Below are 11,929 nucleotides of genomic sequence, written 5' to 3' on the forward strand. Positions count from 1 at the left end.
GCCAACCTATCTCGGAACATTTAAATTTCAAAAGGCTGAGGGGGAGTTTTGTTCACCTGCACTGATAACTTTGTTTTTCTCCCTCTGCGTCACTTTCTGTGTGACTGACAGCTAAGCAGCTTCAGGAGAAGACAGTCGGTCATCACTCTGAGATAAGGAGGCCTGGAGGTCATTCAGAGCGTCTGGAAGTAAACTATATCAGCTGTGATATCTATATCATTTGAACAGCTCGGTGGTTGTGAGTGGTAAGAAAAGGTTCATGGTTATAGTTTGTGATAATGACGTGATGTTTCAGACCCTGTTTCCATTGAGCAGCAACATCTGATCTGAGTGATCTGAACACAAGTGGACAACTCTCAGTCTGTGTGTTCTCACCTGGCAGTAACTGCGTCTCCACATGCGTTTTCAGTGACCACTTGTGATCCACTTCCCCGATCTGTATGTAAATTAACATGTACAGAGTTTCCGTTTGTGAAATACCAAATGCGTTGCTGTTTTTAACCTGCGGGGGGCAGCAGTGCCCCTCCCATGCCTAGTCGGCAAGATATGAAAAAAGAAAAGAAGAAGTAGTGGTAGTAGTAGTAGTAGTAGTAGTAGTTGTAGTAGTAGTAGTAGTAGTAGTAGTAGTAGTAGGGAAGAAGAAATCAAAACAATACATTCTTCTGCATGTTCGAGGTAAAACCACATCACTGAAGATGTTACACGCACTCAAAGTTTTTGTCTTGGGGCATGTGGAAATGTCCAGCCGAGTTGGAGAAAGCCAGCTCACCGCTGTTCAAATGAACCAATGAATACTTATTCAATCGGCAGGTGGCGGCAGTTGAGTAGGCGGTCCCTAATATGGACAAGAGTCACATACCCATTCTCACTGCTATCTGAATGTGGACACATGCGGACTGGCCCACATCCCAGTGTGGTTTTTGACATGCGATCTCTATGCGTCCTAACAGTGTTTTTTTTTAACCTGTATTTAAAGCTGTCCACTTGTGTTCAGATCACTCAGACCACATGTTACTGCTAAATGGAAACAGGGTCTCAGTGAGGGTGGTGAGAGGTGAAGGTTTTTTTTTTTTTAAATTATTAATAAACAACGTTTATTGGGTTTTGTAAATAGTGTCTAATATGTAAAGCATATTTTAACACCTGGGCTACACAGTGGTGTAAAGGTGTAAAGGGCTCTTCTGTGGAGATGGCATGTTCTTGCAATGTCACCAGGTCCTCCGGCTTCCTCCAACACTCAAAAAACTTGCACTTAGGTTTAATTGGTGACTCTAAATTGCCCGTAGGTGTGAATGAGAGTGTGATTGTCTGTCTCTATGTGTCAGCCCTGTGATAGTCTAGCGACCTGTCCAGGGTGACTCCGCCTCTCGCCCAATGTCAGCTGGGATCAGCTCCAGCCCCCCACGACCCGAGTGCGGATAAGCGATTAAGGATAATGAATGAGTGATGCATTTTAACATCTTCCCTAATTTAAACATCTAAAATTAAAAGCAAAATAATCAAAAAAATAATCGAAAAAATTCAATTTTCCTTAATAAATAAACACATTTCCCCGTTTCATTTTGTTAAAGAATGTCTAACACATGGAGGTCATTTCATTATCCATTAACAAAAGTGTCAAAATTCTCTAAAAAAACGTAATTTAAAAGAAACTAAATTAATAAGTTATTCATTATATTTCTAAAGAGTAAGTAGATATTTATATGAATTTATTAATGTTGTAAAAACGACAGTGGTGACAGGAAGCAGAACAAATATGGCCTCCGATACGGACCAGGCAGCAACAGTGTTTGAGTACTACTTGTTTCATAATACAGTTTTTTTTTTTTTTGGGCATTTTTACTGCTTCGTTGGATAGAGACAGATAGAAAGGGGGAGACAGAGGGGAAGACATGCAGCAAAGGGACCTCAGGCCGGATTCGAACCCGGGTCCGCTGCAGTAAGCACACGGCTTTCATGGTAAGCGCTCTACCAGTGTGAGCCACCGGGACACCCCTCATAATACAGTTTTCAATAAACTAAACAAATCTCTATTAAAATCTCTCTATGAATCTAAAAAAAAAAAAAAATGTATAATTGTTTTATCGTGACAAGATCATCATCAAATCATAAAGTTAAAGAAAAAATTTAAGTCAGACAGACATTTCCAGGTGACCATAATTACTAGGAAGAGAATTTTCTCCATCTTTTTCAGCACCTCAGTTTAATTCTTTGAGGGGAGGTCAATAAAAATGGCCAGACAAAACAAGAGAGCAAACTGTGCATGCTGAAAAAAAATAAACTAAAGATACTACTGTGAAATATCTACAAACGAAGCTCATACCCATGTCTCTGAAAATATGGCTGTACATATCTTTGTTTCCCTTCAGAGACCTGTACAAGGACCTAAAGATGCTTTAAGATTTTAATAAATAAAGTGCGAGGGAAGCCTCGTCATGGTCGATGGATTTCCTCTGAGCAAGAAATGAGTGCAGCATTTTATTAAAGGCAATTCATGCCTCTGTATTAATCAGGATGATTGAACTGTTCATGTCACTGACAAAGAAATTACATCCTGAACAACACATGATGAAGTAAAGATCACTACCTGGCTACAGAGCAGTTATCAGATAGTTTGCAATAGTGAGCCCTTTGTAAAAATGCAATCTGCAATTTACAGTATTCTCACTAACACTATTTATTGTTCTGTAGGGATTTTATGTCAAAGTTAATTTCATTCACTTTTAGGAAACATTGCTGTGGTTCATCGTGCAGTAAACAGTGTTTTGTGTAGTTTTGGGTTCAGATTTAATGCAAAAGTTATGTAGCTTGAAAGCTAGAAAGAGAGAAAAGGAAATCATTTTAATGCTATATGAGACGGCAGATAGAATTTTGTCATAGATCAAAGAGAGAGATGATGAGAAGGAAAAACACCACGCACACAGATGCAGAAGTAAATGGATTGGACAAAGTGAACAGGGGTTTGCAGGATGTCCTTAGCTGTTAAACAAAAGGCAGGTAATTTAAAAAGAATCAGGAGGCTGAATCACCATGGGGGAACCTCTCTGTGGTGGATAGAAAACAAAGAGAAAGTAACGATAAAGAGAGGAAGAGGCAGACAGACGGCGACAGAGAGAGAGAGGGAGATCAGAATTGTCAAGGCAGACAAAGGCAAAGAAGAACAAACAAACTTTCTTCTTTCACCTCTACTGTCTGTCTCTGTCCTTCTCGTCACAGCTCCCTTTCTTCTGCAAGCATGAAAAAGAAGAACGATGATACTTCTTTCAAAAGGTGCCAGAAATATATTCTGCGATGTTTCAACCCGAGCTCTTCATTAGGTAACTGATGTCTGAAAGGGTAAAAAATGAAACATTTTTATGCAGGATGATGTATCCTTCTTTTATTTGTTTGTTTTGATTCATTTGTAAACGGTGTCAGTGGGATAGTGTTCATCTTTCGTCCTGGCAGCTCTTCACACTTTGTGTCATTCATTCCTCAGCTTGCAGGATGTATGCTGCCTCAACCCTTGAGCATCAAGTTTAACATTAGAAACAGCACCAGCTTTAATCCCAAATCAGATTGCAAAATAATTCCTTCACACTCATGCTATGTCTGTTGTCGTTATCTAATTAGCATTCAAGGTCCTTTTTTTTTTTTTTTTTTTTGAGAATTTGGGGTTGTGGGCAGTGGATGTTTAGGGGGAGATAGCAGGTTATTAATTATTAATAAACGCCACATAGAAGTGGTGTACATCATCTGAAAGCGGTGAACCTGAAGATTAATCAAAATGAGATGCAGCTCAGCACTGTGTGTCAAGTTGTTCTGGTCAAAAATATCTAATAAAAATGACTTGAAGAATTAATTAATTATTTATTAAACCCTAGGGTCTATGGTGTATAAAGGGTCATAACATAATAGATGACTTTCTGAATTCCATTTTATGTTCAATTATGTCCCATAAGTTGTTGCAGCATTTTGCTACAGACATTTGGTGCTCAATAACTCTTAATTTTATTCATACCAAGAATGGATAAAAATGGTTCCTCCCACAGTCCAAAAACATGCACTTAGGTTTAATTGGTGATTCTAAATTGCCTGTAGGTGTGAAAGAGAGCATGATTGTCTGTCTCTGTGTGTCAGCCCTGTGACAGTCTGGCGACCTGTCCAGGGTGTATCCCGCTTCTCACCCAATGTCAGCTGGGATCGGCTCTAGCCCCCCGCAACCCAGTGTGGATAAGCGGAGAAGGATAATAAATGAATGAATGACGTCAGAGGTCACATGACCGCTTTGAAAATCGACAACTTGTCGATACATGGTATCCTGACATGCTTGGGTTCTATAGATCCCTTAGATATTTTAGTTTCATGTAATATCAGTATCTTTAGTATACTCCTAAAATTGAGCCCATTACGCCCACTCAACTTCTCACTTGATTTATTACCTCAGAATTTATTTTTAGGACAACACTATGGTCTCAATCACTAGTAAAAAATCTTCTTCAAGACACTTTGATGTTAATAGTGTAAATAATGGCCCCATTTAGAAGAAAATGATAAAGAATCATATAATTTTGGGTGTGACTACCTTTGATTGACAGGTCACTAATGAGGTGAGCCCTCATCAGGAGAAGCAAAGCAATGCGTATCCACAGCAACGTGGCAATAAAGTTATATATATATATAAAAGGACGTTTACCGATTTGGTCTCATAACTTTGACCCAGTCATTGTATTTTCACTTAATGACAGTTAATTTGAACGTTTTGTTCATTAAAAATGTCTTGTTCAGCATTTGGTTGGACTAACAGACACTCCAAGGAGTCGCTGTTCAGCTTTCAGGTAAGTAACATACACTTTGTTTTAGTTTTTTGCCAAAATGAACATCATTAATGCTGCAGTTAATGCTAAAATTAATTCAGGTTGAGGTGTAGAGAGGCTGTAGTCAGTGATCAGATCCCTCACGCTCCTCCACAGTCCAAATATGGTCTGCTCCCCGCATCAGAAACAAGATGGCAACGAGTGTAACGATGAACTAGATGCCTCAAACGGGCAGTCCACAAACCAATGGGTGACGTCATGGTGACTTTGTTCATTATCTATACAGTGTATGGTTTATTTACTGATCAGTGGTAGCGAAATTAACTGTATCTTATCTTATTTTCACTCTATGTAGTACCTCTTGCACTTGTAGAAAGTCAACAATATGAGTACAGTATTATATTTATTTAGACACCCTAGAAATAGGATATAATGAAATTAAAATCAGTACATGCATGTGTCTATTTATATAAATTGTGTGCGTACAATCTGACATAAACTGCAGAAACCATAAGCAGCTCTGTGTTTGCCTCAATGATGGCCTCTACTGTAGACAAGCTTCACACAGAGATGAAACAATCTGTTTCCCCAGAGCCTCCCGAAACACCACATTACTCCAAACTAATCAGCCGTTTACTTACTAATATCCCCACTGAAGGAGCAGCTCTCAGCTGATTAATGGGATTAATGGGATGCTGCGTTTAAGCTCGGTGATGTCTTTACAAAAGGATGAGACGGAAACAGACGAATGAACAATGTATCACCATCAATTACACATTTATTTTCAATTAGCCTCTCATACCTGCCTGTTTAGTTCATTACCTCTGCTGTAAACTATTGGAGCAAAGTGCTGAAAAAATATATGCATTCATTGAAATACAAAGAAATGCAATTAAGCAACAAAAACAAGCACATATTTTCAGCTTGCACAGGCACAGTTGCTGCCTGCCTGCCTACCGTTTATGAGCCATGAGACATGGACACAGTGCAGAAGGATTTGAGATATTTTTGGACTGAACAGCCATGTGACACAGAATAAGAAGCCAAACTATAATCTAAATGGCAGAATGAAAAAAAGGTCTATGGAAACAGGTTTCACACAGAGACGAAAAAATAGAAACCAGGCAACAACGACGAGTGCCACATAATCAACAAAGTGAGGATGAAGAAGGAGGAGGAGGAGGGTGAAGGCTGTGGTTTCATCTGAACCTGTGACACAACCAGCATTCTCTCTTCTTTTGGCAGTAAAACCACTTTCCCTCCCTCTACAAATAGAAGCACGGCATCAACAGACAACATATGGACAGATTCCAACAAGAATTCACAATGTAGAGAAGGTTAAGAAGTATTTATAGTGGAGAGACCAGGAGCTCGACTTCAGCTGAAGAAGACAGAAAATATCTGATCTCTACAATTTAAGTGTAAGTGAAAACATTAATGTATATATGAATGCACAGAACATTCAGCTTGTTAAACTCAAAGGTTTCTTTACATGCAGCTGCTCAGACATCCTGGCAAACAAACGTAAAGCCATAATTTGTTTCGTGTCTCTAACATAAAGCACAAAATGTATTTGTATCAGAAAACGGTATCAGTATGTCGGCCCCTGTGCTTGTTGGCCTGTTTCTCCTGCTGCTGCTCACTCTCAAGCCTGAGCAGCAGCAGTCAGTCAGTGTTGGGCAGACCTCTGATCAGCTTGTTTTGTGGCTTTTATTTTCATTTCTTTCTTTTGTTTTTACACCACCACAACACAATTATACCCATCCGCACCCGATACTACTGACTTTACACATTATTCTCACCAATCTCTTTATTGTTTAGATGTTTTTGGTTTAATAAATGGCTTTATTCTTTAGTGTGTCTCCCACTTTTTGTCCAGTCTTTGAGCCAGTGACAAATGGGGGCTTGTCAAATTTGACTATTTTCCAACCTTTTTCTTGTTTTTCCATGAAACATAGACGCTAAGGTTCTTGGTTGTCGACTTAATAAAACATAGACTTTCTTCCTCTTAAGGTGGAGTCTGTAATTTGGGAATAAAGTTTGTAATCAGTGAACCTTGTCTCTGGTGCGCTCGTACCACGTATCTGTTTTAAGTAGTTTTGTAGCAAAATGGCCATCTCCTGTACAAAGTGTCTCCTGTCCTTGTTACACATTATAAAAGATTTCACACTCTTGTGACGACCCCTCCCAACAATACACGTTAATATAGCGAGATATAGCTACTTGCCCTACCAGCAGGCGGAGCAGGACCTTACTCACCCACACTTTTAGGATGATAACCACTAATAACGGCCAATTCAATTCTCTGAGACGATTTAAATATTATAAGAGACCACTGTCCTGCAATAACTGTGTTTGTTGTCTTTTATTGATTGTGTCAAAGCAACCACAGCAAGCAGAGGGTTTGTAGAAAGTGGCTTTTCTAGATGTGCATATTCTCTTTCCAGCCTCCTTATTGTTGCCTTCAACAGTCTCCACCAGGACAAAATTGGAGGGAAAACACAAACATCCCATGCTGACATATGGATCTTTACACCTGTTGGCCTTACAGTGATAACTCCTTCTTTGGCCATGACAAGAACTAAAGAAAGGCAAGAAAAATAAAGTCTGCAGCCATGCTAGGAGCTCTGTATGATCAAATAAGGGACTCCAGGTGGATATTAATGAGAACGGGTTGGGATATTAGCCTCCAAGGCTAAAAATACAGATTTATGGATGGCACTGACAATACGTTTCCAGGCTTGTCATTGCAAATCAGTCACTTTCTTGTTTAAACCACCGCCTGTAATTTAAAGGTGGAATCTGTTATTCTAATACATTATAACACTATTTCATTACTGCTTGTGCACAGAGAAGTGTGGTGGTGGGACGTTCAATCAAACACCAACAATCTTTCTCCTGAATCACAGACTTTACCTTTGATCACCGGCTTCATGAGTGGCTGTTAAACTGTCTTATCTTTTCCTTGTTCTCTCAGTCACTACAGCTGGATACAAATTCCTCTGCATCTGCTTAAGGTTAATTTTTAATGTTTAGTGCAGTTTACCGTGGTAATTAAAAGGTAATTAAAGAGGGGATCAGAGCAATCAGCTGTGAAACACATCTATAGGGAATCAAGCATTTATATCGGATTCTGTTCATTGCCAAGCATGAATGCAAATAATTTAACCTCCCATATCTGTTTTAGTACTGAGGTTCAGCAGGAGCGAGGCGGGAAGGGGAGACTTAAAGGGGGAAAGGTGCTTCAGATGGGATGACATAAGATATCCTTCTGTTATCTTTGAGGTTAGCCCAGGAAAAAAGTCTCTTACACACACACACACACATCAGTTCACACCACACAGACCTGTAAAATGATCAAAACAAAGTCAAAACAGCTGTGGAGAATTAGGGGCTTGTCGAACGTCTGTTTATGTGCCGATGTCTTTTTCAACAATGAATATGCACCATTCAAAAGAGTGTGTTTCTGTATGTGTGTGTGGATCTAAGCTTGTGTTTCCATCAGGGATTCATAATGTGTTCCCTCTCGGAGGGAAGGGAGGCGTGTGAAAATGATAAAAGGAACACGAGGACGCACTGCAGCATGCTCAAACACTGCCTGCTTTTGACGGACGGCCTTGGCTGCCGGATCTATTGATCAAATCGATGTATCAGTTCAGGGTTTCTAATCTGAGCCACACAGGATTTAAACCGCCCTAACAGCAGTCTTCAGAGGATGCTTCAGGGTACGTCTTACTGTTCAACTCGACTCCTCACATGTTAAAACAACTAATTGCCTCTCACTTGAAATTATCAGCCGTGTCTCTTCAGCCATTTTTCCTCTGGGTTTTTAAAACTCCAATTTAGTGAAGTCACAGTAATTGCCATTGACTCGAGGAGACAACTATGCTCATTTCTGCTTATACCTGCTTTAAACTAATTGCAGCATTCTGTATGAAGAGCTTGAAGTAATACTTGGCTGGTTCACGTCAGGCTGCTCAGATTCATTTGCAGTCAGTGCAGCAAAGTGACACAGCCCCTGCTCCTGCAGCCGGCGCAGACATGCTCAGGAAAATGGAAAGTGCTGATTTGATCCTCCCTCTAATTGTGAATGCGGGTTTTAATATTTGAGAGTTGCTGACAGAGATTTTTAGGCCAACAGCAGGATTGTGGCGGCTCTTATAGCACCATATGCTTCGTGGTTGTCCTGTTCCAACCTCTGAGGACTTCTAATTGGAGCTACGTGCTCCTTTTTTGGCAAAATCCTGCCTCACACTGATTTATTTCTCACCTTGATTCATGGGAGATGTGAAGTGTAACAGAGTGCCTGGTCACAGCAGAATCACAACATTTACTTATGCATCCTTGTGCAATGGTTTGTCTTACACCCCTTAAAATCAAGAATGCCTCGCAACGCAAGCCACTGTCAAGCTTTGATAACCTCTCATGTGGGTCGGGAGCCCCAGATTGGGAACTAATGTATTAGGCAGTGATAAGTTAAGATGTAAAAGGGTTTAGAACAATAATGTATTGCTTTCTGAAGCCCATTTCCATGCTCAATAATGCTACTTTTTGAGTTGATATAATTTGTTCAACGAGCATGCTGCTGAATGAGGCAATTTTTTAAATATCGAGAATGGATAAAAAGGGTCAAAAAACCCTCCAGAATATTACATCAATACACCAAGACCTTTGGAAGAACATAGAAAAATCCATGCTGTTACATGACTTTTGACATTTTGTAGATTTCTGTATTTTCAGCGATCTAATGACGAGAACTTCTGCTCTCTAAACTGCTTATTGTCAATTTAACTAGGAAAGATATACATCTTCTAAATGCTCTTAGTCTCTTCTTTGTGGTAGTAAAGTTTCATGTAGCTGTGATTATCCTGGAGGTCACAGCAGCTCATTGTATACAGTGATTGGGTCAAGTTTCCAGAAATGCTTTTCTCTGCTATTTAATGTCTAACATCATCTCAGCTTTACAGTGATAGTTCATGCAATTCCAAAAATGTTTAGGGAGCCCAGTATGCAGAAATATCCAAACACAGAGGTGGAAATAATGCATGAGAACAACTGTGTGGGGTTAGTGGAGTTGCTGTGTAGCACAGAGACAAGAACGGAACAAAGTTCAGGCTGGCAAATCAGAAGTCAGATCATGACACTTGTGTTTACATGGGGTCAGTGGATGGAAGATTACCCATGTGACTCTGGGACTGGGCCACGGCACGCTGACAGTGTCAGTGGATTTGACCAAGTGGGAAGCTCTCAGTTGGCAGCCCGCAGGGGAGCAGGATGCCACGGCGGACTGAATGCTGAGTGGGTTTCAGAGACTCAGACACACCTCAGCACTTCAAACACTGATGACTGAACAGCTGCTCGAGTTATGACTGCATGTAGCGTAGTGATTCAGTACATTCCTCCGCCTACACACAGAGGAAAACAAAACCCCAGGACTGATTGTTTATTCACCCATTATATTGTTCTGTAGAATATTAACAAAAATCCTTTGAAATGGAGTAGAAATGCTGTATTTAAGCATTATTCTGGTGTTGTTTTTTTTTTTTTTTACATTTGTAGACCTACTGCTGGTCTAATTTGACCCGTCAGACATCCTGAATGTGTGCTGGTATCAGCTGGAGGAATAACAGATATCATGGCTTGTTTTCCTCCCATCAGAAGAAGCCATTTACTTCATGTCATTCATTTTGTTTACTGTGAAAAACAACATTCACAGAGCAAGATGATGCATCACAGCTAACGTGAAGCTGTAATTAGTTTCAATGCTTACGGTCAGTCATCTGACACCAACAGGAGTCACTGCCAGGAAATTAACCTCATATCACCTCATAGTTTGTTTATGTACCACAACAGTTTAAAAATGTTTTAAAAAGAGCAAATATGTGTGACAAACTCGTACAACAGGAGTTACAAATGTAAACTGGCTGTAGAGAATCAGATGTATGTAGGTGACGTAAAGGAAAATTAAAGCTAATACTTTATTGGTGAAATAGTGAACTCATAGAAGGCATGAAACATTTTACTTTCTCTATGAAAATTTGATAAAAAAGATTCATACCACTCTCATGTTTGTGTTCTATCCAGGAGCTGATCATCTTAGCTTAGCATTAGACAGGAAACAGAGCACAGATTGTTTAAATGAAATGGACGTAGCCAACACAATGTCACTTTTTGGTGTTTTGGCTGTTGACATTTTGTTTTGTTTTTTTTTAACCAGAAGTGTACATATTTGGACAAGAGGGTGTAACTTGGAGGACGACGCTAAAAGAAACCAGCTAAAGCTTGCACTAACTAGTTGGTTTAGACAGCAAGGTGCATCCATAATTCAAAAGCTGGCTCCATAGAATTTATTTTAGGACCAAACAGGACATTTTAGGTGGCCAAAATATCACAGTGTGCTTTCATGGACTGAAAACACATTGTGAAAGGGTCAAAGGTAAACACACAGTGTGTCCTGAGAAAGAATGCAGGTTTAAGGCATTTCTGCATTGGCTACACTTTTCAGACCCTTTCAGAAGGTTGGCGCTACAGGGAAACAGCTAGCTTGGCTCTTTCCAAATTTTATATCCACCAACACCTCTAAAGCTGGTGACCCATGGGGAAGAAAACTCGAAGGAAACAAGAAATCACTCTGCATCTTGCAGGAGTAAACAACTCTACATGTGTTGGCATCCCCAATGATGAAAGACAAGATAAGTCGTAAGTCAATTTTTTATTTGATACCATTTGTTCAACGTGCATGCTGCTGATTTGGGATATTTTTTTAAATATCGAGAATGGATAATATTTCATCAACACGCCAAGACTTTTAGAAGAACATAGAAAAATCCATGCTCTGATTTGATTTCTAAAAATTTTGGCATTTTGGAGATTTCGGGATCTTCAGCGGTCTGATGACGAGCACTTCTGTTATTTAAACTGCTGAGAAACCCCCTTATTGTCAATAAGATACATCCCCTGAATCAACTAAGTCTCTAGTTTGTGGTTGTAAAGTTTCATATGGCTGTGATTATCCTAGAGATCACAGCAGTTCATTTTATACAGTGACCATGTCAAGTTTCAAAAACACCTCTCAAGCTGGAGAGACCCATGGCGAGGACAACTCATTTCTTCGGATTCGAAGGAAACAAGAA

Source organism: Centropristis striata, chromosome 20 (genome assembly GCF_030273125.1).
Source record: "Centropristis striata isolate RG_2023a ecotype Rhode Island chromosome 20, C.striata_1.0, whole genome shotgun sequence".
Lineage (NCBI taxonomy): Eukaryota > Metazoa > Chordata > Actinopteri > Perciformes > Serranidae > Centropristis > Centropristis striata.